This window comes from Bos indicus, chromosome 7 (genome assembly GCF_029378745.1).
Source record: "Bos indicus isolate NIAB-ARS_2022 breed Sahiwal x Tharparkar chromosome 7, NIAB-ARS_B.indTharparkar_mat_pri_1.0, whole genome shotgun sequence".
In the NCBI taxonomy this organism is placed as follows: domain Eukaryota; kingdom Metazoa; phylum Chordata; class Mammalia; order Artiodactyla; family Bovidae; genus Bos; species Bos indicus.
In genome coordinates this window covers 68,958,170-68,980,727 of record NC_091766.1, presented here as the reverse complement: position 1 = coordinate 68,980,727, position 22,558 = coordinate 68,958,170, and the positions used below count along the sequence as shown (strand labels likewise).

The 22,558-nt window shown below is 43.8% G+C and overlaps 1 protein-coding gene across 4 annotated transcripts in view; it reads left to right on the top strand.

Moving 5' to 3' along the window:
• Nucleotides 1–22,558, top strand: part of ADAM19 (ADAM metallopeptidase domain 19) — a 91,903-nt gene that overhangs the window by 10,218 nt on the left and 59,127 nt on the right. The window contains exon 1 of one of the 4 annotated variants that reach the window (XM_070793925.1): nucleotides 18,025–20,748. The exons of the other annotated variants lie outside the window; for them this stretch is intronic. The gene's annotated coding sequence lies outside the window, so the exon portion shown is untranslated. Of the gene's footprint in view, nucleotides 1–18,024; nucleotides 20,749–22,558 lie in introns of those variants that run through there. 4 annotated transcript variants of the gene reach the window in all.

The window sequence follows — 22,558 nt, the reverse complement described above, 5'->3', positions numbered from 1 at the left end:
CTCGGATACATCTATAGCATTCTAGGCACCAGAGCAGGTAGTGCAGATCCAGCTGTTGGTAAAATAGGTCTACCTTCTTGGAGCTTGTATTCCAGTAGGGGTGAGCAATAAATAAACAAGCAAATGGTGACAACTGCTATGGAGGAAACAACGAAGCATTAGGGCTCTGAAGAGGGAGCGAGGTGCTGTTTGGAACGGCAGCCAGAGCCAACCTTGGTGGTGAATTGATATTTGAGTCCAGACCTGAAGGAGCTGAGGAAGTGAGCCACATGAACAGCAGGGAGATGACGGTTCCAAGGAGCAGGAACAGCTGCCGAGTTCAAAAACGCTACTAGACTATGAAGGTTTCCCTTCCCAACCACATTCCCCCACATGTTAGATTCTCAGGCCTAGACTATGAAGGTTACCCTTCCCAACCACATTCCCCCACATGTTAGATTCTCAGGCCTCCCAGGAGCAGTGGACAAGGACTCCTGGAACTGTGAGGGCAGGGAGAGGACATTTCTCATTTCTTTCTCATCATCCCGAGGTGTCTGGCCTTCTCTCATTTAATCAAAGTCCAAGTGCTAATGCGTGGCCCAAAATAGCTGTGAGCCAGCCTTTAATGGAATTCACACGTGGAGAGATTGCCAACAATGGTGAGGATGCAGGAGTGTGGGGCTTGGGCCAGGAACCAGGATAGCAAATGGGTCTTCAGCTCAGGCAGCAGACGCCCCAAGGTGCCTCAGTTCCATAGCGTGGCCGGCGGCAGCCTTTTTCCACTGTGAAGCCGCTCAGGATAAACGGCCGACATTCCCACGGGGGACACACACCCTTTCTCCTACAGATTGCAGGTGGAAAAGAGTGACATCACAAGGATAATCTGAATGTGGCTTCCATGTGGGATCCTGACCCTGCCACTTACTAACTGTATGTCCTTTTCAAGCCTCAGTTTCCTTATCTGGGATATAATATATCTGAGTTCCACACTTAGAGCCATGGGGAGGACAAAATGAGATAGGGGCCAGCGTAGTGCCTGACTTGTACTCTGTATACCCTGTAGGAGGCAGCTGCTATTTTTTTCTTGCTTGTGGTTTTTTAATTGCAAAAGCAATGCATACTCATTGTGAAACTTGTAGCAATACCAAAGTATAATGAGTAAAAGAATGAAAGCCTCCTGCCCACAGGGCCCACCATGGACCTGTTCTCTGTGAGTGAGAGCATGCACATAGATACGCACGGGCACAGTCACACAGAAGCACAGCCAGGCTGCTACTTTTGTGATGACTCAAGAGCAGAAATGAGACTGTACTGTACATATTGCTCCACACTTATCTTTACAGACTCAACTGAAGTGATGAAGGTAGTATTCTGCTCTAATAAAATATATGTTCCATTTTGTTGTTCAGTTGCTCAATCGTGTCCGACTCTGTGACCCTGTGGACTGCAGCACTCCAGGCTTCCTGTCCTTCACAGTCTCCCAGGGTTCGCTCACTCATGTCCATTGAGTCAGTGATGCCATCCAACTATCTTATCCTCTGTCGCCCCCTTTTCCTGCCCTCAATCTTTCCCAGCATCATTGTCTTTTCCAGTGAGTCGGCTCTTTGCATCAGATGGCCAAAGTATTGGAGCTTCAATTTCAGCATATGTTCCCTACTGCTGCTGCTGCTAAGTCGCTTCAGTCGTGTCTGACTCTGTGCGACCCCATAGGCGGCAGCCCACCAGGCTCCCCCGTCCCTGGGATTCTCCAGGCAAGAACACTGGAGTGGGTTGCCATTTCCTTCTCCAGTGCATGAAAGTGAAAAGTGAAAGCGAAGTCGCTCAGTCGTGTCCGACTCTACGCAACCCCAAGGACTGCAGCCTACCGGGCTCCTCCGACCATGGGATTTTCCAGGCAAGAGTACTGGAGTGGGTTGCCATTGCCTTCTCCTAGTTTTATGTTTATTCACACCTATACTGATCATTTGCAAATGTTGGTGCATAGCTGTGGTTAGCAGAACCTGACTTGTGACTGGGACTCTGTGGAACAGTGGACAGAGTACTGAGCTCAGAGACAGGTGATACAGAATTGGTCAGCAAGCCAGTTGGCCCTGCTGGGCTTCCACCTTCTCATCTGTTGTATGGGGGTTTTGTCCCATTTAGGCTCTACGAGCCTTTCCTGCACTACCTGTTTAAAGGACACTGCATAAGTGGAAAATGAAAAAGAAGTCCCTGCCTCAGGGCATTTGCTCCCCAGTTCTGGAGACATTCCTGGAAAGAGGGGGCAGTGAGATAAAGGCAAATACCCCCAAAACCACAGAAGCTGAGGATGAACTGCTAACTCAGGACCCATTGTTTAAGCAACATAAACACAAGGAAGAAAATTACAGGGAAGAAATTACAGGCTGCTATTTTCATAACCCACAATTTTGAGGCATAAATCCATAATATTTGTCTTCCGTGTAATTTCCCCCAGACACTGAGGACTGCCTCATCAATCCAGAAACCATACTGGACAACAGCTTGTTTGCTGAAATCAAATGGAGTCTTTCTTCACTGTAGGCATCTGGACATCTGGATGCCTCCAGGAAGATATAGGCCCTGACTCTCTCCCTTCTCACTTTTTCCCCAAAGGAGGGCACACTGAACTGTTGAACCTGCTCGCAGGATGCTCAAGGTCATCTTCAAAAGCAGATAAGCAGCCCAACCAGTGGGCGCTATGCCTAGAGGACCTTCGGCCACCTACTTCTCTCTGCTCATCCCTTAAACACGTTCTGGAACTGTCATCTCTTCATCAGACTTCCTCCCTTCAGTCTAAATGATGCTAAGATTTAGATTTTGGCTTGGGAAAGGGAGAGATCCCTTGGTCTCACCACAGCCCTGTTAGCGAAAGAGAAACAGAGTTTGAACAAGCCTGACTTATAAGAGTGGATATTTGTTGTCTTTTGTGTGTATATCTACCTCCAGACCTCAAGGGGAATAGTAATTGTCAAGGCAGAATTTAGGTATTTGGAGGTTTACTGGTTATTGTACCTACTACTACTTCTGACTTTCATCTCTCCTTGTATCTCTAACTTCTTTTCAGTTCCTCGGAGATATCTTAGGGATGGAGACGTTTTGTTATCCTGGAAATCAAGCTGCAGCCTGGAAAATGAATAGCTGTTCACTGCTAATGGAGTGATCCAGCTCCTTGTCTCTTTTTCTTCAACCCTATTTGAGTTGTATTTAATACTGGAGAACCCAAGAAGGGGAGAAAGGCAGAAGAGGAGTTTTCTCAGCAATAGGTTGGGTGGGTTAGTCACCACTGCTTACCATTGCACTTCTCTTCCAAGGAGGCCTGGTGGTAATACTGATACATAGTTGATCTGGAGCAAAACTCTGCATACCAGCCAGACCACGGACCTCTTCCCGGCTCCCTGCTTCCTTGTGGGTGAGGAATAGAGTTTAACATCTTATCTAGGATAAAGGACAGCTCTCTTTGACCTTCTCTTGTCAGGAGCTTCATTTATTGTTGGCAGAATTCAATTTCCTGGATCAAAGAGAAGCTTAAGAAAGGCTTAGGCATATCCCAGCACTCTCGGTAAACCATGCTTCACTGAAGTGCATTTAAATGAGTCACAGACATATGGCTTACATTTCACTTAAAATACACATGGCTTAAGAAATTGGAGGATATCGTTCTTTAACCAAGTATTTGGCAGATCCAAAGTATTCAAAATGTTTTTCCAAACTCAGCATACAGCTGGGCTCCCCATTCCCTGCAGCTGAGATCCTATAATTCCGTTAGACCAGTGCTGAGGAAACCGTTAGATAGATGGGTGGGGACATCAGAATTTGCAGAGAGCTGCCTCCAAGTGGCTGAAATTTTCTTCAAATATATATATATATATTTTTGAAGTACCAGGAACTGGAATTAACCCTGCTGCATTGACTCTGAGGCAGTGAAGGCATAAGTGGATTTAAATTCTAAGTGCTAGGTTAGGCACCTTGCCCCAGAGAGACCACATAGTCCTGTCTGAAATGTAGCTTCCAACTGTAGCTTTGTAGATGGAGATTGATCTCACGATTCCCATGTTGCCCAGAACCCCTGGAGTTGCAGACTGGATTGCCAGCCAATGTGATGTGGTCTTTCTAAAAGCTAAATTCTCAGCCCCACCCCTTAAGCAGGGGCTCCATTATTTCTGAATCATTAGAAACATGATACTGCTTTGTTAGGGTCCACTGTGTAAACTCAGTCTCAGTAACTGGAAATGGTGATCTGCGTGGATGCAGCTAGACAGTAGCTGGAAGGGAGTATCAGGCAGCACCCACAACTGTAATAACCTAGATGTGTTGATTTTTTTTTTTTTTTAATTTTTAACTGGAGGATAATTACTTTACAATATTGTGTTGGTTTCTGCCATACATCAAAATGAATCAGCCATAGGTATACATACATCCTCTCCTTCTTGAGCCTTCCTCCCACTTCCCACAGATGTGTTGATTCTGAAGGCTGTGAGAACGTAAGGCAAAATGCCTAATCCATAGTAGGATAGGCTTGGGTCTTGGTGCTGGAAAGACCCAAATTCAGTCCCGAGCACTGACACTGTCTGGTTAGGTGGCCTTCAGCAAGTCACTTGTCTTCTGAATGTTGTTTCTTCTTTGGTAGTCACCATAATGCTCACTCATTAGTGAGCATTAACTGAGGGCCACTGACTGTGCAGAGGCACTTCACATACCATCTTATTTAATCCTCGTGGCAACCCTTTTGAGAAGGTATGAGTATTATTCACATTTTATAAATGGGGAGACTCTCAGGCGGAGCCAGGAGTCAAACTCAGGTCCGTTTGCTTCTTACTATACTTTACCTCCACATAGAAAATGAAAATAACTTCATTGTGGGTAAGGTAGGCTGAGAAATGTTCCCTACCCCCCAAAAGACCCACATTCTAATTCCTGGAACATGAGACTATACTGCCTTATGTGGCAAAAAATAATCTTTCTAAGTGTGACTTAATGAAGGATTTTGAGAAGAGATGATTCTGGATTTTCTGAGTGGGCTGTAAATTCAGTCACTAGTATTTGTAAGAGGAAGGCACAGGGAGATGTGCTCACAGACCGAAGAGGAGAAGGCATTGTGACCACCGAGAGGGCAGCGATGCAGCCACAAGCCAGGGAATACAAGCAGCACTGGAGGGTGGGGGAGGCCAGGAATGAAACCTCTCAGACTGAGTCCAGCTTTGCTAATACCTTGACTTTGCATTCTTGACCTCCAGCACCCTGAAAGAATAACTTTCTGTTGTTAAAAAAAATTTTTTTTTCCTGGTTTCTTTTTCATCTTTTTTTCTCTTTTCTTTTTTTGGCTGGGGCAAGTGGGATCTGAGTTCCCTGACCAGGGATGGAAACTGTGCTCCCTGCAGTGGAAGCATGGAGTCTTAACCACTGGACCACCGGGGAAATGGCTAACTTTCTATTGTCTCAAGCCACCCAATTTCTGGTAATTTGTTACGCACTGGGCACAGGAAACAAATCCACTATGTTTGTGAGCCTTAGAGATAATGTATTACGATGTGCTTAGTATCATTACAGTGCATAAGTAAGCTGGTTTTCAGTACATGTTAACTTTCATTAATGTAAAATCATGAGCAGATGTTTTCTAAAGTGTCTTGGTGATGCAAACCATTGCATATGGCCCCTGTGAGTGTTTTCAAGTAAGAATGACAAGAGAAAAACATGTTGAGACATAGCATGTGTGGTTACAGTTTGTCAGCGTTTCCCGAGTTCTGGGTCATGTTGTGTGATGCAGTCTGCCTTCAGGCAGCTTCTGGCTGAGGAATGATCGTCAGAAAGGGATAATGATATCGTCAATCATGGTAACAGCTACAAAGTAGGAGATGCCTTTATAGCAGGCTCTGTTGTGCAGTCTCTACATAGTTCATCTAATGGAATCATCACAGCAACCCTGTGGGTTGTCGTTACCTGTGTTAGTCCTGTTTGGCAGATGGAGACCCTGAGGCATGGGACAGCACGAGTTGGTCACAGTCACCTGGGTGGGAAGGGTAGAGCTAGATCTCTTTGACTCCAAGCCCAGGCTCTTAGCTGTGGCCTCAGATTGCCTCGTGGAAGCCCTGTCCTTACTCAGTATGCTCTTCGATGAACACTTGGTGTTCTCTGATATTCTGCCTGCCTTCTTCCCTTTCCTTCTGCCTTCCCTGGTTGGATTTGGATTTCGGTGGATTGTAATGATGTAACCTCGGCATGTTAGATTCAGAGTCTGGCTCCTTGTACCTACTGGAGGTGTAAGCTTTGACAAGTTGCTTTACCTTTGCAAGTCTCAGTTTCCTCATCCACATGATGGGGCCAAAAGTAGTGGCCACCTTGTCAGATGTGGTGTGTTATTCGATGATGCAGTGCTCTTCGAGGACTTACTCTGTGCCTGGTGCACTGTGAGAGCCCAAGAGTCGCTATTATTTGTATTTTGCAGGATGAGAAAAACATTTAAGAATGTAGTAAGAGGGAATTCCCCTGAGGTGGTTTCCAAATGTAATTAGGAAGACGACCTTAAAGTCCATTGCCCTTGGGAGGAAACTCACTTCTGCTCCCCTGCTGTGCCCTGTTTGACCTAACTGTATCTCCAGAATACAGCTTTGCAGGGTTGTCCAGTCGGCCAAACTGTACCTCTTGTCTCTGCCTGCAGAATCTGTGCCCTCCCTAGGCGAGGCTCTGAACTGTCTGATAAGCAGGTAGAATTTGTTCACCATTTCCGGCTCTATCTCCTTCCAGGGACCTGCAGCCAGGGCTGCCTGTGTAGCCAGGAAGGATGTCCATGGTTTTCTTTTGTCTCAAGCTTATTTCTCCTGGCAGCCCTTCAGCAGGAGCACAGGGTAAAATGAATGGAAGGAAGCTGTCAACTGCCCTGTTGGCCTTAGATGGACCTTTGTCAGAGCAAAGGGAAGCTGTGTATTTGGAGGAAGTCGGGAGTTGATTCTTGAGTTTGAGGAACCCTTGACCATCAGCTGTTTACCTTAAGATAACGATAGCTGACATCCAATGAGTGAACATTTACCATGAGCATACTATTTTACATAGTTTTTTTTAACCCTGTATATATTTCCATGTAAATTTATCCAAATGGGGTCATACTATAGCTTAAGTTTTATTATCTATTTAAAAAACTTTTTTGAAATACAGCATAAGAATCATCAATTATTTTTTTAAAAATTACAGAAGAAATTTTTGGAGTGTTTGAAACTTTGACAATAAAATTCTAGAAAAAATTACACAAGTAATAAAGTTTTGGGCTTCCCAAGTGGCTCAGTAGTAAAGAATCTGTCTACCAATGTTGGAGACTCCGGTTTGATCTCTGGGTTGGGAAGATCCCCTGGAGAAGGAAATGGCAACCCACTCCAGGATTCTTGCCTGGGAAATCCTATGGACAGAGGAGCCTGGTGGGCTACAGTCCATGGGGTCACCAAAGAGTTGGAAGCGACTTAGTGACTGAACAACAAAATAAGGTTTTAAAATAAATGAGATCATACTTTATGTACCATTCGTAATTTTCTTTTTAATTATTTGGCTTCAATACCCTTCCACATTAGCTTATTTATAGACCTATTTCATTCTTCTTAATGATGACAAAGGATTCCACTGAATGGTTTCTCGCTGTTACAAGTAATGCTGCCATAATAGTCTTATGCATAATCTTTAAACATATTTGCAAATATTAGTGTAGGATAAATACCTCACAGTAGAACTGCAAGGTCATATAGCATATATGTCTAACATGTTTTAACTTTTGACTAATTGTGCTTCCCATTCCACAGATTCCTCCTCAAAGGCTGTACCACAGTTTGGGAGTCTCTTATGGATATATTTCTATGTAAATTTATGGGATCATTTTTAATGGCTGTATGATAGTTCATTTTATGTGTATGCCATAATTAACTTTTAAAATTTCTTATGATGATTTTGGGTAAACTCTGGGAGTTGGTGATGGACAGGGAGGCCTGGTGTGCTGCAGTCCACGGGGTCGCAAAGAGTCGGACATGACTGAGCAACTAAACTGAACTGAACTGATGATGGAAAATTATCAAATGCACACAGCAGTAGAGAGAATGATATAATGAATCCCCATATACCCATCATTCAGATTCAGTAAAAATCAGGATGCCATGATTAATTTAATCACCCATTTTGATGGGTATTCAAGCAATTTTTTCCTTTTGTTTCTCCCCCCACCCCCATTTTTACAAATAGTGCTAGAGTGGACACCTTCATGTTCTTTGAGAGGCATGTCTGGAGGATCACTTCCTAGATGTGAACCACTGGGTCACAGGGAATTTACACAGAACATGTGGGCAGATAAAGGCACTTTGCTTTTGGCTTCTGTGTAAGAAACCCACTGCCTGTGTTGAGAGAAGTTGTTTCACATGCTGTCACTAACTGGTTAGTTGCTGAGCTTGGGCAGTTGCTTTAAATCCAAACTTTTTTACCAGCTTTATTGAAATGTACCTTACATACCACATAGTTGATCTGTTTAAATAAGTATGCCATTCAGTATTTGTTAGTTTATTTACAGAGTTGTGCAGCTATCATTATATTCTAATTTCTGAACATTTTCATCACTCTAAAAAGAAGCGATTAGCAGTGTTACAGGTTGAATGTGTTCCCCCAAAGTCATATGTCAGAGTCCTAACCCCTTCTACATCAGTGTCCTTATTTGGAGATAGTCATCGTGGATGTAATTAGTTGGGATGAGGTCATCCCGGAATAGCACCTAATCCAGTATGACTGGTGTCCATATAAATAGGGGAAATTTGGACACAGACGTGCACAGAGGGAGAATGCCATGTGAAGACTAGAGTGAAGTTATGTGGCCACAAGCCAAGGAAATAGTAGAAGCTAGGAGAGAGGCCTGGAACAGATCCTTCCCCAGTATCTTCAAAGGAGCATGGCCCTGCCAATGCCTTAATCTTATGTTTAACTTTTTAGAACTGTGAGATGATAAATTTCTATTTTTTTAAATCTCTAAGTCTGTGATACTTTGTTAAAGCAGCCTTAGCAAACGAATGTAAGCAGTTACTCCCCACGTTTCCCCAATGCCATCAGCTCTAGGCAACCACTAATCTGCTGTCACTATAGATTTGCTTACTCTGGATATTTCATATAAATGAGATTATCCAGTTTTTTTTTTTTTTTTTTTTGGTGACTGGCTTCTTTCACTGTGTAATGTTTTTGAGTTATTTCCATGTTGTATAGCAAGCATCTGTATCTCATCCCTTTTTATTGCTTTATAGTATTCCATTGTATGAATGTACTACCCTGTGCTTATCCATTCATCAGTTGATGGATCTCCTGCCTTTTAAGCCAGAGCTTACTTAACTCCACTCTACAAGTTTGATTTCAGCAAATTAAAAAAAAAAATTGAAGTACAGTTGGTTTATAGTGTGTTAACAGCTGTAGTACTGTAAAGTGATTCTGTTATATATATATTCTATTAATATTCTTTTTATTATGGTTTATCAGAGGATATTGAATACAGTTAAACACCATTCTATATATAATAGTTCACTACTGCTAACCCCAACCTCCCACTCCATCCTTCCGCCAGTCCCTCTCCTTTGGCAACCACAACTTGGTTCTTTGTGTCCACAATTCTGTTTCGATTTCATAGAGAGATTCACTTGTGTTGTATTTTAGATTCCACGTGTAAGTGATATCATATGGGATTTGTCTTTCTCTTTCTTAGTTCACTAGTATGATAATCTCTAGTGGTACTCATGTTGCTGCAAATGGCTTTATTTGGTTCTTTTTTATAGTTGAGTAGTATTCTATTGTGTATGTATATATACCACATCTTTTTTTTCATGTTGTTAACACTTATTGACATACATAGTTCTTTTTAAAATTAATCTTTTAATTTTTTTTACAGTATACCTTGTTGGTTATATATTTTAAATATAGCAGTGTGTGCTACATCTTCTTTATCCATTCATCTATTAATGGACATTAAGTGTTTCCATGTCTTGGCTGCTGTGTATGTATCTTTCTGAATTATAGTTTTGTCTGGATCTGTATCCAGGAGTGGGATTTCTGGATCATATGATAATTGTATTTTTAGTTTTCTGAGAAACCTCCATACTATTTTTCATGGTGACTGTACCAACCTTCATTTCCACCAACAGTGTAGAAGGGTTTCCTTTTCTCCATGTTCTCACCAGCATTTGTTTTTTGTAGGCTTTTTAATAATGGTCATTCCCACTGGTGTGAGATGGTACCTCATTGTAATTTTGATTTTCATTTCTCTAATAATTAGTGATGTTGAGCATCTTATCATGTACTTTTGGCCATCTGTATGTCGTCTTTGGAGAAAAGTCTGTTTTGGTCTTCTGCCTACTTTTGAATTGGGTCGTTTGTTTTTTTTGTTGTTGAATTGTATGAGCTGTTTGAATATTTTGGAAATTAAGCCCTTGTCTATCACTTCGGTGGCAAATACATTCTTCTATTCTGTAGCTTATCTTTTTATTTTGTTTGTGATTTCCTTTGCTGTGCAAAAGCTTATAAGTTTGATTGGGTCCCACTTGTTTATTTTTACTTTTACTTCTATTACTTTGGGAGACTGACCTAAGAGAAGATTGGTATGATTTATGTCAGAGAATGTTTTGCTTATATTCTCTTCCAGGAGCTTATGGTGTCATGTCTTATGTTTAAGTCTTTAAGCCACTTTGAGTTTATTTTTGTGGGTGAGTGGATGTGTTCTAACTTCACTCATTTACATGCTTCTGTCCAAGTTCCCCAACACCACTTGCTGAGCCTTTTTTTCCATTGTATATTCTTACCTCCTTTGTCGAAGATTAATTGATGGTAGGTGTGCGGGTTTATTTCTGGGCTCTCTGTTCTGTTCTGTTGATCCACATATCTGTTTTTGTGCCAATGCCATGTTGTTTTGATTACTGTATCTTGGAAGTACTGATTTCAGCAAATATTGATTGAGCATCTCTGTGTAAAGTCCTGTGCTAGGTGTTCTAGGGAGTAGATGCAAAGACCATATCCTTGCCCTCCAGCTATTTACTCTCTGTGGGAGAGAATATACTCACACAGCATAATAAGAGGCTGGTTATGGATTTATTTAATAGAGTTAAAAGTAAAGCGCCAAGGGAGCCATAAGGAAGAATTTCTGGTTGGGGGCTAGAGAAAGCTTCCCTAAGGAGGATTCCTTGGAACTCTGTCTTGTGGGAGCAAGGAGGGGAGGCTTTGGGTGAAGGAGGGAGGAGAGATGAGTGGAAGAATGAGAAAGGAATTCAGACCGAGAAATTAATATATAAATATTTGGTCTGGATCTAGAGGAACCAAAACCGTAGTGCTAATAAACTCTTAGGAATTCAGTATTCCAGCTAGCCAAATCATTGTATTTCAGAAGAGTGGTATGTGGCAGTGGGGAAGGGGTTTCTTGCCCTTCCACAGTTGGGCTACCTGAGGATTTGAGTGACTTAGAGTTTACTTTTTTTTTTTTTTTGGTCGTCTTATTTTTGACCTTGAGTTGGGTTCTCTCTTGCTTCTGGTAAAACCACATGGTCAGAGAGGTAGGTATGATATTTTTAGGGAAGAGGCTTGAGGTGCAATTTAAAGCTGAGCTGTATTTCCTACACCTCGATGAGTAGAAGCTCTTTCTCCACCTCTCTCCATTGAAGGGAAATTTGGGGTGAGCTGAATGAATGGAGATGGACCTGGTGGATGGAGCCTTGGCCTGAGAGGGGCTGGTCTAAGGCAAATATAGCTTCTTCCACAACTCAGAGTGGGTGGGTGGGGTCTCCTGAGAAGCAGGGCCTGGAGAACAGGATGCAGATTGATGTATGCCTATGCATTTGGATTTGGGGGATGTGCTTAAAGTCCCACCTTACAGACCTAATTTTTCATCAAGGATGTGCCTAGATTATTCATCCAGATTCTGTGTAAGCTGGAGGATATCTCTGCTCTTCAGCATTTGTGCTTAGGAAATGGAACATGATTATCTGGAGAAGAGTTCTCCTCTATGGGAGGAGGAGGCCAGTTCTGAGGCTTCTGGACTGGTTCTGTCCTGAGATTTAATCTGATTTTAAGAAGGTAACCTTTACTCTTTCTCTATTTAGAACTCAGTGACATACACACACCTTTGGTTAATACCTTGAATACTGAATGAACAGGCTTTTGGGTACCCTGGAGCAAATTGCAGGTCTTGCTCAAACTTACCTGGAAGCAGTTATTGGGTCAGAGAATCCCTGGTTTTACTAACAAGAGTCTCCAGTGTATTGGGCTTCAGTTATGGATTACTCATTGGGAATTCTTAACTTCCTGTCTCTCTTACTTTCTCTTCCTTCATTTAACAAATACTGTGAGTACCAGCTATGTGGCTGGCATTGGGCTAGGTCCTAGGTGTTCCTGGAAGAGTAACAGCAAGCAAGACACTGTCTGCTATCTTGGTGCTTGCTCAGTGGAGGAGAAAGATAAGCCAATCATTACTGACCAGTGTGGGGCATGCTATGATGGGGGGAAGTAGAAGGTACTGTGGGAGCATGGGGAAGGGGACCCTACCCTGGCTCAGGGGTTGGGGAAGCCTTTGAGGAGGCAGTAAAGTAAAAGGAAGAAGTAGGGTGGTGGTAGAGGGGTGGTAGAGTTGGTTTATACAAGGGGGTGAGTTCCACCCAGGGCCAGTAGCAAGAACAAAGGCCTTTGTTGATGATGAAATTAGAAAGCAAGAGGAAGGAAATGGTCCAGGTGGGTAGGGGAGAGTCCTTGAAGGGCCTTGTCGCCTCATTAAAAGGGTTGGTGTGTATCTTGAGGGCAACAGGAAGCTGACAAAGACGATTTTAATAGCCATATAGTGACAGCATCCAAAGCATGTAAGAAAGATTACTTAGACTGAAGTTTGGAGGATGGATTGAAAGGGGCAAGACTGGCAATAGTAATCAGACCTATTCAAAAAGCTTAGAACCTGAGGGGGAGATGATGGTGATCTAATTTAGGGAAGAAGTTGCAGATACAGGCAAAAGAGGTCAAATTCCAGAGATGTTTATAGGGTGGCATCATGGAGACTGAGAGATGGCTTGAATATGAGCTGAGGAAGAGGATGGCTTCCAAGGCCAATCTGAGGTTCCTGACTTGAGAAAGTAGCAGGACAGTGGTTTGAGCCCCAGGGTTTGTCCTTAGCTGGGAGCAGAACCTTGGATAAGCCACTTCTCTTCTCAGATCTTTAGTTTTCCCATTAGTTGAAGGTAATAACCCCTAGTCATCAACTTTGAAGGCTTGTGGTGGTTGGGAATCCACTGATAAAATCTATGTGAAAAGTAGCATCCTATACTCTTTCCATGACCCTAAAAGTCCTGGCAGAAGCGAAGTATGTCCTTACCCTGGTTATCTTTATAATTTGCACTCTTTGTATATAGACTTCCCCCCTTATCTACAATTCTAAGCACTTGGTCTCCCAGGAACTGGTAAGGCTTCGCTGAGGGCCTCCTTGTGGATTCTCAGATTGACTTTTGCTGAAAACAATGATATCATTGAGTGGGTGGAGCTGAGCCAGACTCCTCAGCCAGTTTAAGGAGAATTGGGGTCTTTATGACTTCTGTACTTATGGCTGTCTTCCAGGCCCCTCCGTAGCACCCATGTGCCCCACTGCCCCCTTTTCCTCCTCCTTTCACCCTCCTTGAGGTTACGGGTTTGCAGAAAACTGGCAGTCCCCATGTTTTCTTCTCTTGCATCAGTCTCCCTGGAGAGAGATCCAGATGGGCCACGGGGTAGAATGGCTGTATTATATCAGGCGTGGTTTCTCTTTCCAAGTCCCCCTTCCTGGGAAAGGAAGGACGAGTCTTGGGAAGGGATTCCCTTGGAGAAAGACTGAAGTGCTAGAGAAAGAGGGGCTCTAAGTGTTGGGAGAGATGTTAGATTCCTTGTATGCTAAAAGCTCTTTATCTGGCTTTAATGCTGGATTGGGGGCTTCGGTAAGAATGCAAAGGTAAAACTGGCCTTTCCTTTGTGTGATGACAGGAATATGGCTGTGGAAAAGGAGACCAGCAGTGTTGAGGATGGTGAGTCCCTGACCCCTAGGCAGCTCTTCTTCTCTCTGCTTTCCACACACCCACACTCGTGCACAGGCACCCCTCCTCCAAAGCTGTAGGCAGCTTGTTAGGGGAAATTGGGAGTTGATTGCTGCTCTGGTTTGCAGTAGTTCTAGCAAGGAAGGAAGTTTTTGGCCAGCCCGATAGGTTGTAAAACAGAAACTTGGTTTCTAGGGACCAACTAGTAATATCTACCTTCTGTGTGGCCTGTTGGTGTTTTCAAAGTACTTTCACAGATGGCATTGGAAAGAAAGAAAAATCAATTTCTGACTACCTGTTCAAGTTCTCAGCTGTAACAAAAGAGATTAGCAAGAGAAAAACAGAAGTTTATTAAAGTGTATACATGGGAGATACCCAGAGAAAAATAAGCGGCAGTTGGCAGTCAGGATTCTGTAGCATCTTCAACAAAAGACAATAAGTTTGTAGAGAGATGGTAGGAAAAAGGAAAGAGGTTTTAGGCTTCTAAAGGCAGTTAACTGTGGGAAGGTAAACATTTGGGAAATACACGGTAGATAAAGGCTGGTTTGTAACATTTGTTGTGTAGATTGCTCTGGTACCGTCTCCAGGCTGATGGGGCCTAAAACTGTCTCGGATTAGCTTTTGTCTTTCCTGGTAGAGGACCGAGAACTGATGTCTCGTTTTTTAGGCAAATGGAAGGAGGACAGGGAACTTTCCTTGTATCTGCTTCTTCTCAGTTGCCTTCAGCTCAAAATGATCCTTTCACTAAAGTTGCACATCCGGGCTGCCATGATCTGCCACCCCTTCAGCCTCCTCTAATCCTCATGAGCGAGTTGCCACGTGGAGGGCAGGAAAACAGTGCTTGCCTCCTCTGCATCACCTAGCACAGTGCCTGGCACATGATTGGCCTCAGTACATATTTGTGGAATGACTGTTCCAAAGAGGCCCTGCAAGTGCGTGGCCTGAGGTTCTGAAGAGGTACCAAGAGTTCAGAGCAAGTACATGATGAATTCAAGCCGGGAGGGACTTGGCCTTCCTGCGGTCATGTGCCCTGTAGTTTGTACCATATTATGCTGCTTAATAAGCATTCATTGATGAGATTTCATGAACATCCTTCCTCTCTGCCTCCTGGCAGTGTCTGGATGGCCCAACTCTTGGATTATCTACTGCTGACGATTAGCTAACTTTATTTAGACTGATGAGTTTTGAAGCAAAATACAATTGTGTGATGTTGGTAGGTTGCTTTTGTTCTTTTTCAAATTCTACATTGGTGAGAGTAGAGGGTGGGGTGAGGGGAAGCACTGAACAGAGAGCCTGATTATATAAAGATTTTTTTTGTTGCTGTCTGAAATTTATTCACCAATCCCCCTCCTCTCCAAAAACTGCTTTATGAGCAGGGTATGAGGCAATAGAGTGAGGGAGAAGCTGAAGAAGTAAGGCTTGAAAGGGTCTAGGAAGTCGGGTGGTCTCTTCTGGTGCCACCAATGGTGTGTCTCAGTTCCAGTCATTTTCACCAGGTGTCACTCATCTTGAAATTCAATGAAATGAGACCTGAGTGTCCTAGTTTGTTATGACTAACTCCAGGTGACCCAACTCAGCACGCAGCAAGAGGGGAATATTTCTCTAAATGCAAATTTGGCACTGTTTTCACAGGAAAATGGCAGAGATACTGGGCAGTCTAGGATGACACATGTCCACTGTGATCTAGGAAGACTTTCCAAGTTCAAACCTTCTTGACGTGTACATTTGCTGTGATTTGTTCTTTAGCATGCTGAAAAACACTGGGCAAGGTTTATCAAAGTTACTGGGATATTTAATCAGAGCCTAAAAGGGACCAGGAACTCACATTTAGGGCAGGTGCGTTTGTGGTCTTCACTTTTTGTTTGTTTGCTTTTATTCATGGGATGTCCTATCTACTCCCTTTTTCTAAGCATATTTTCAGAGGTCCTGTGGTCTTAGAGGTTTCTTTTCTTCTCTTGCCCCATGTCTTATCCCCAAAGTTTACTATACAGTTTAACCATTGCCTCTTGCATTGACTTCCCTTTGGGTTAATCTGGTAACTATGGTTATTTACCAGAAACTGTTTGCTAATGCACTAGTCACTTTTTTTTTTTAGCTTTCTCAGAAGTGGTAAACTTCTGAGTAGTACCCCATTTCCCCGAACTCTTCTTATCCAGTTCCCTAAGTGCCTGTATGGGTACTTTACGGGACACTGCAAAACAAACTTATAAACTCTTCTTGAGTGAGCCATGCTGCAGGCCTCTTAGGTCCCTGACAGTTAAGCATCCCCACCCCAAGAGGTCAGCCCTGTTTGCACAGACAGGTTATTCATCGTGGAGGCAGCCAAGAGTGAGGCCTGAAGAGGATTAAATGAAGGCCCTGCTGGCCAAAGGAGTAAACAGTGTTCATCCAAACATCCTTCGGTCAACAGCACAAAAGCCAAACACAGGACCAGGAGCTGGTCGGAGGGTGCCAGGTCTTGTAGGAACTGGGAGAAGATGTAATGAGATGCGATCCGTGAAAAACAGTGTTGATTTAATGCATTCTTTGGACACTTCCTTAATAGGAGGAAAGGCAACATGCTTTGGCTTTACGCCAGGCTTGTGGGTGGCACCATCTTGCTTTGTGGCACTGCTTCTGGAGCTGGCCCTCTGGCAGCCACGATGCTTGATCCAAGTGAGTGAGTGCAGTAGAGGAGATCTCCTACTCTTTACATCAGAAGCAACCTTTGAAGACCCCCCTTCCTTGGTTTTCTGTTCCCTCAAAGAGAAACACCTCTGCTCAAGGAGTGCCTCTGCCTGTGGGCCCCTTATTTGGCTTTAGGTCCTTGCCTTTGGCATGTTGCTTTGTTTCCATTCCTTTGGAGTCAGAGGTGAAATGAGCACTGCTTTGGAAGTCTTGGTTCTGAGACAGATCGAGCTCTCTCCTCCCCTTTTATTTCTTGCTCTTTGAAAACAAAAGACAACAAAACACTACTTACTGAATCTGTTATTTTGCCCCAAATATGGACACTAGCCATTATACTAGAATATCACTCTCTGCTTTTCAAAAGCTCTTCCCAATGTGTGCCTGTCCTGGGTATCACCATTTCCATTTGAGAGAAAGGGAAACTGAGGCTGGGGAGCTTGTGACGTGCTTATTATTACCTCTCTAGTTAAAAAAAATATGAATATAGAAATTTCCAAACATACCCAAAAGGAGAGAGACTAGTATTATTAAAACCTCAGAAACTCATTGTCTTGGTTTGAAAATTACCTGGTTTTACTCCATGTGCCCATATATATGTGTGTGTGCACACAGTCACTTAATTGTGTTCGACTCTTTGTGACCTCATGGACTGTAGCCTACCAGGCTCCTCTGTCCAGCCAAGAATACCAAAGTGGGTTGCCCTTTCCTTCTCTAGATCTTCCTAATCCAGGGATTGAACCCAGGTCTCTTGCATCTCCTGCATTGGCAGGCGAATTCTTTACCAACCGCACCACCTGGGAAGCCCATGTGCACTGCACAGAGCTCAGATCAGATCAGGCGCTCAGTCGTGTCCGACTCTTTGCGACCCCATGAATCACAGCACGCCAGGCCTCCCTGTCCATCACCAACTCCCGGAGTTCACTCACACTCACGTCCATCAAGTCAGTGATGCCATCCAGCCATCTCATCCTCTGTCGTCCCCTTCTCCTCCTGCCCCCAATCCCTCCCAGCATCAGAGTCTTTTCCAATGAGTCAACTCTTCGCATAAGGTGGCCAAAGTGCTGGAGTTTCAGCTTCAGCATCATTCCTTCCAAAGAAATCCCAGGGCTGATCTCCTTCAGAATGGACTGGTTGGATCTCCTTGCAGTCCAAGGGACTCTCAAGAGTCTCCTCCAACACCACAGTTCAAAAGCATCAATTCTTCGGCCCTCAGCCTTCTTCACAGTCCAACTCTCACATCCATACATGACCACAGGAAAAACCATAGCCTTGACTAGTCCTGGAGAAAATGTTAGCAATGATATCGGTAGAAACAAATACTTTATACTTTTGCTTTTGTTCATTTTATTAAGCAGATATTCATAGATACTTTTCTAACTTTGTATAACAATTCTATGAAGTAGATTCTATTATTTCCCCATTTTATAGATGAAAAAACTGAGACTCAGAGAGGCTAACTGCTGCTGCTGCTGCTGCTAAGTCGCTTTAGTCGTGTCCGACTCTGTGCGACCCCATAGACGGCAGCCCACCAGGCTCCCCCGTCCCTAGGATTCTCCAGGCAAGAACACTGGAGTGGGTTGCCATTTCCTTCTCCAATGCATGAAAGTGAAAAAATAAAGTGAAGTTGCTCAGTCGTGTCTGACTCTTCGCGACCCCATGGACTGCAGCCCACCAGGCCCCTCCGTCCATGGGATTTTCCAGGCAAGAGTACTGGAGTGGGGTGCCATCACCTTCTCCTAGAGAGGCTAATTAATTTGTCCAAATTCACAGAACTTAAAAATGTCATAGCTAGTATTTTGAATGTATTTTCTCATTTGATCCTGTCAGTGGGGCTATGAGATCATAATTATCACATTGTTTATTTGCTGTCTAGGAAACAGAGTTTAGGTGGCTCAAGTGAAAACATTTCTTTTTTTCACTAGTGAGCATTTGTCTAAGTTTTATTTATCTAATTAATGAGGGAACCAACAAAATGATAAAACTGGTTTAAAAATTGGATAGATAAGGGAAACATGTATGTGTATATATACATATATATTTCAATAGTGGACAGAGAATGGTGAGATAACAGTGCTAAATTACATATAAAATTGGTTAATATCCTAGGGGCAATAAAATCATAACCTTGAGGGTTATCTTTTCTGTTAGGTGGAAATCCTTTGCATCGATGTTGTATCTTATTAAGTTTTTACAAGTTAACATCTACTCTTACAGGGTTTTACAAGAGCTGCCTTAATTAATTGTAAATAGTCTTTCAAAGCTACATTTCCCCCCACGGAGTCCAAAGAACCTCAGTCAGGCTTCTCAGAGTCTGCAGTTTGTCAGTGCTCTTGTATAACATTGAAAGGCACCACCGTGATCTTTTGCCTCATTTTCAGGGTTTGAAATGACAACTGGAGAGTTCAACTGGTACTGAAACCAACCCTGTCTGGGCCCTGGACTTGCCCTCTAGGCCGGGCTGGTGTCATCTTTAGATTTTGAGAGGGTGCTTTAGGAGGCTAGAAATGAGAAAAAGAATTAAGAATGTTAAAATTGGTACAATGGAGTAGAATTCCCAGAGCCTGAAAAAGCATCACCTGGAAAAACTATTAAAAATATAGATTTCTGAGACCTTCTCTAGAGACATAAATTCCCAGCCTGGGGTTTTATATTTGTCCACAGCATTTCCGGGTGTTGTTGTGTTACTGTGGCGAGTCCCATAATGACGGCATTAGGAATATGAGTGAGAAATGAAAGAGCCTGTGTTATCAGCACCACAGGTGGATGGGGTAAGGGTGCAGCTCCCCCAGAGAGGAGAAGAGGGGCCAGCACAGCTTACCTCCCAAGCACTACCAGTGTATAAGTGCCCCAGTACTCCTGAAAGAGCCAGATACGAAACGAGACCTGGGAGAAGGAGGTGTCAGTAAAAACAGCCACTGGGATGAGCAGACTAATATTTGTTTATGCTGAGCTTGTCTGGGTAGCTTGTTTTTCAAGGTAGTTTGGAAATTGTTATCACTTTATCTTCACTGATTTGCTTATCTATGGTAGCAAGGTAGGGGGATTGAACTCAGGAAGATGTTTTGCAAATTTGTTTTAGTCCTGTCACTTCTCTTTCCCCAGAAGGAGTTTTAGAGAAACTTAGTTCTCTAAGTTTCTAAGAAGAAGTTTCTTAGAAGTTTCGAAGAAGCATTTGAAATTGGTCTGACAAGTCCATAGCCTTTAAGGGCTTCCCTGGTGGCTCAGTGGTAAAGAATCTGCCTGCCAAGCAGGCGATGTGAGAGTTTGATCCCTTGGTGGGGAAGATCCCCTGGAGAAGGCTACTCCCTCCAGTATTCTTGCTGGGAGAATCCCATGGACAGAGGAGCCTGGCGGGCTGCAGTCCACAGGGTCGCAAAGAGTCTACACAGCTTAGCGACTAAACAATAACATATAATCATTAAAGGGACAGTTCTGGATTTGAGGGCTGTGAGCCTTGGAAAAGGTGAGTCAGGGCTGTTGCAACTGCAGCGTGTTTGGGGTCTGGTCGAGTGTACAGTTTCCAGGCCACCATGTGCAATTCTGTTGTCCTTCTCTGAAGAGTGACCTTACATTTTATGTCCAGTAGTTGGAGGACAGTTTATTTTCCCAGTTGGGTTTCAGAAGATGCAAAGAGTCAGGAGATTGCTTGAGGACTTTGGGGCCAGGGCAGCCAGGGTTCCTCCCAAAGTGAGCACTGTAGTGAGCCTTGGGATGGTGTGTAATCTCTGCCTGCCAATGGGCTTGTGAGCCCCGAAGGCAGGGGTGGGAGGCACTTCTTCAGAAACTGCTTTTCCATCAAAGCCAGAAAAAGGAGGGGGCGGGGTGGGAAATCTTGGACAGTCCTTCTCTCTTCCTGGACGCACATCACTCACAACTCGTTTCCTGAAAAACCTAATACACTCCAGTGGTGAGAGACGGCTTCCTGCAGATCTGCTGAGCCAGCCCCTTGTCAGAGAGGAGATGAGAACAAGATGTGGTTGGAGAAGAAATGGCTGGGCTGAGCTGGGCTGCTCAGGGGCTCTGCGGCCCCGTCTCTGAGGGGATCGTCTTTGGTGCTTAGAGCAGTGCCAAGGTACCACCTGGGCATGGGGGCATAGATGGGCCTAGCTTGGGGGCATTGGGGAGCATTTAAAAGCAGGGTTTTATGAATCAGTACAATTGCACAGATGGTAGTGATGAAACATGACCCTTCCTTTTGCTTCTAGAAGGAAGGATGACCTTCCTGGCTAATATTGCAACCCGATTTGGGGAAAGGATTATTGAGAAAAAAAGCAACTGAAATAGCGCTGAAGTCCTTACATGTCCATCCTCTTTATCTTGCCCTGTGCTTTGCTACCCCTTTTCTCTTCTCTGCATATATTCTCACATCTAAGAGCCAGGAGCCTCCTTTTTGTGGCATCACATGTTCTCAAAACTGCTGTCATCACCATGAAATTGTTCCTTGGACTACTGCTGACAATGTTTTCATTTTATGCTTCTGCTTTCTAATATGCTTTTTCCTCCCTTGGAGAAGGAAATGGCAACCCACTCCAGTAATCTTGCCTGGAGAATTCTATAGACAGAGGAGCCTGGCAGGCTACAGTCCATGGGGTTGCAAAGAGTCAGGCACGACTGAGCAACTATCACTCAGCTATCACTTCTAATAGAGACAGAGAAGACAGCTGCTTAAAAAGTGGTCTGGTCGAACAGACTTGGCTTTGAAACCTGCCTCTGACACTGTGCTGTGACAGCTTGGACAAGTTACAGGTCTTGAGGTCGCAGTGTCCTCAGAGGTATGTTGTGAAGGTGAAATGATTTCATACTTAAATAAATACACATGAGCTATTTTGATGGCAACTTTTTGGGGTTTCTTTAGCTCAGAAAGATACAGGGTGTGATGGATGAGACAGGTGGATATTTCTGAAGTTTGCCTGCCTTAAAAATATGTTGCAAACTTGCGGTCTAGGGTAGTGGTTCTGCATGAGAATCATTCAAAGAGTTATTACAACAGATGACTGGGCTCCAGTATCAGTTTCTGTGATCTTCAGGCCATCTGGGATGAGGCCGGGCAATCTGCATTGTTTTTTTTTTTTTTTTTAAACAATCTGCATTTTAAACTAGTTCCTAGGTGATGCTGATGCTGTTGATCCTGAAAAGGGCAGTTAGGTGGAAGAATTGTTTCGTGTAGACTCAGAAGACAGAATGAGGCCAGTGGGTACAGATTACAGAGAAAGGTAGCTTTTGGTTCAATGTAACAACTTTCTCTAACTACTGTATGTGGTCAGGAATGGAGTGGGTGGTCTGGAGATGTTCAGTGCAGGATGGCTATTTGGCAGATTTCTATACAAGGTAAAGGATTCATTTGTTTGTTCATTTATCCATTCATCCACTTTTTCACAGAATAAACCTGCCTGGTGCTAGGAGCTGAGGAGAAGCCTTGAACAAGGCAGCCGTGTGCTCCCTGCTCTCAAGGAACACATAGTCTAGCCAGTTTGGCTTAATGATTCTTGAGGTCTCTCTCAATGCTGAGGCTCTGAGTGACAGAGGCAGAACCTCAGAACAAGGAGGTGTAGAAAGATGCTCACCGTTCTGAGGACATGTGGCTGAGAACCGACAAGAATTTGGACTCCTCTGAGGTTGTCTGGATTGCTCTCTTTTTTGGATCATCCTGGTGTTACTAGATGAACATTCCACCCCACCCCTCAACTCCCAAGATGTAGAAGAGGCTGAGGATGTGTTTCAGGAGTGCACTTACTGTGGGAACATTCACGTCTGGCACCGGGAATGAACCATTAGATTCTGAACTCCTGACTGGCCGTCCATTATGCAGTCTGTGAAGTAGACCACAGAAATGAGCTGCAGGAATGAGCTCATTGTTTTCTCGCCTCTTTCAAGTGATACAC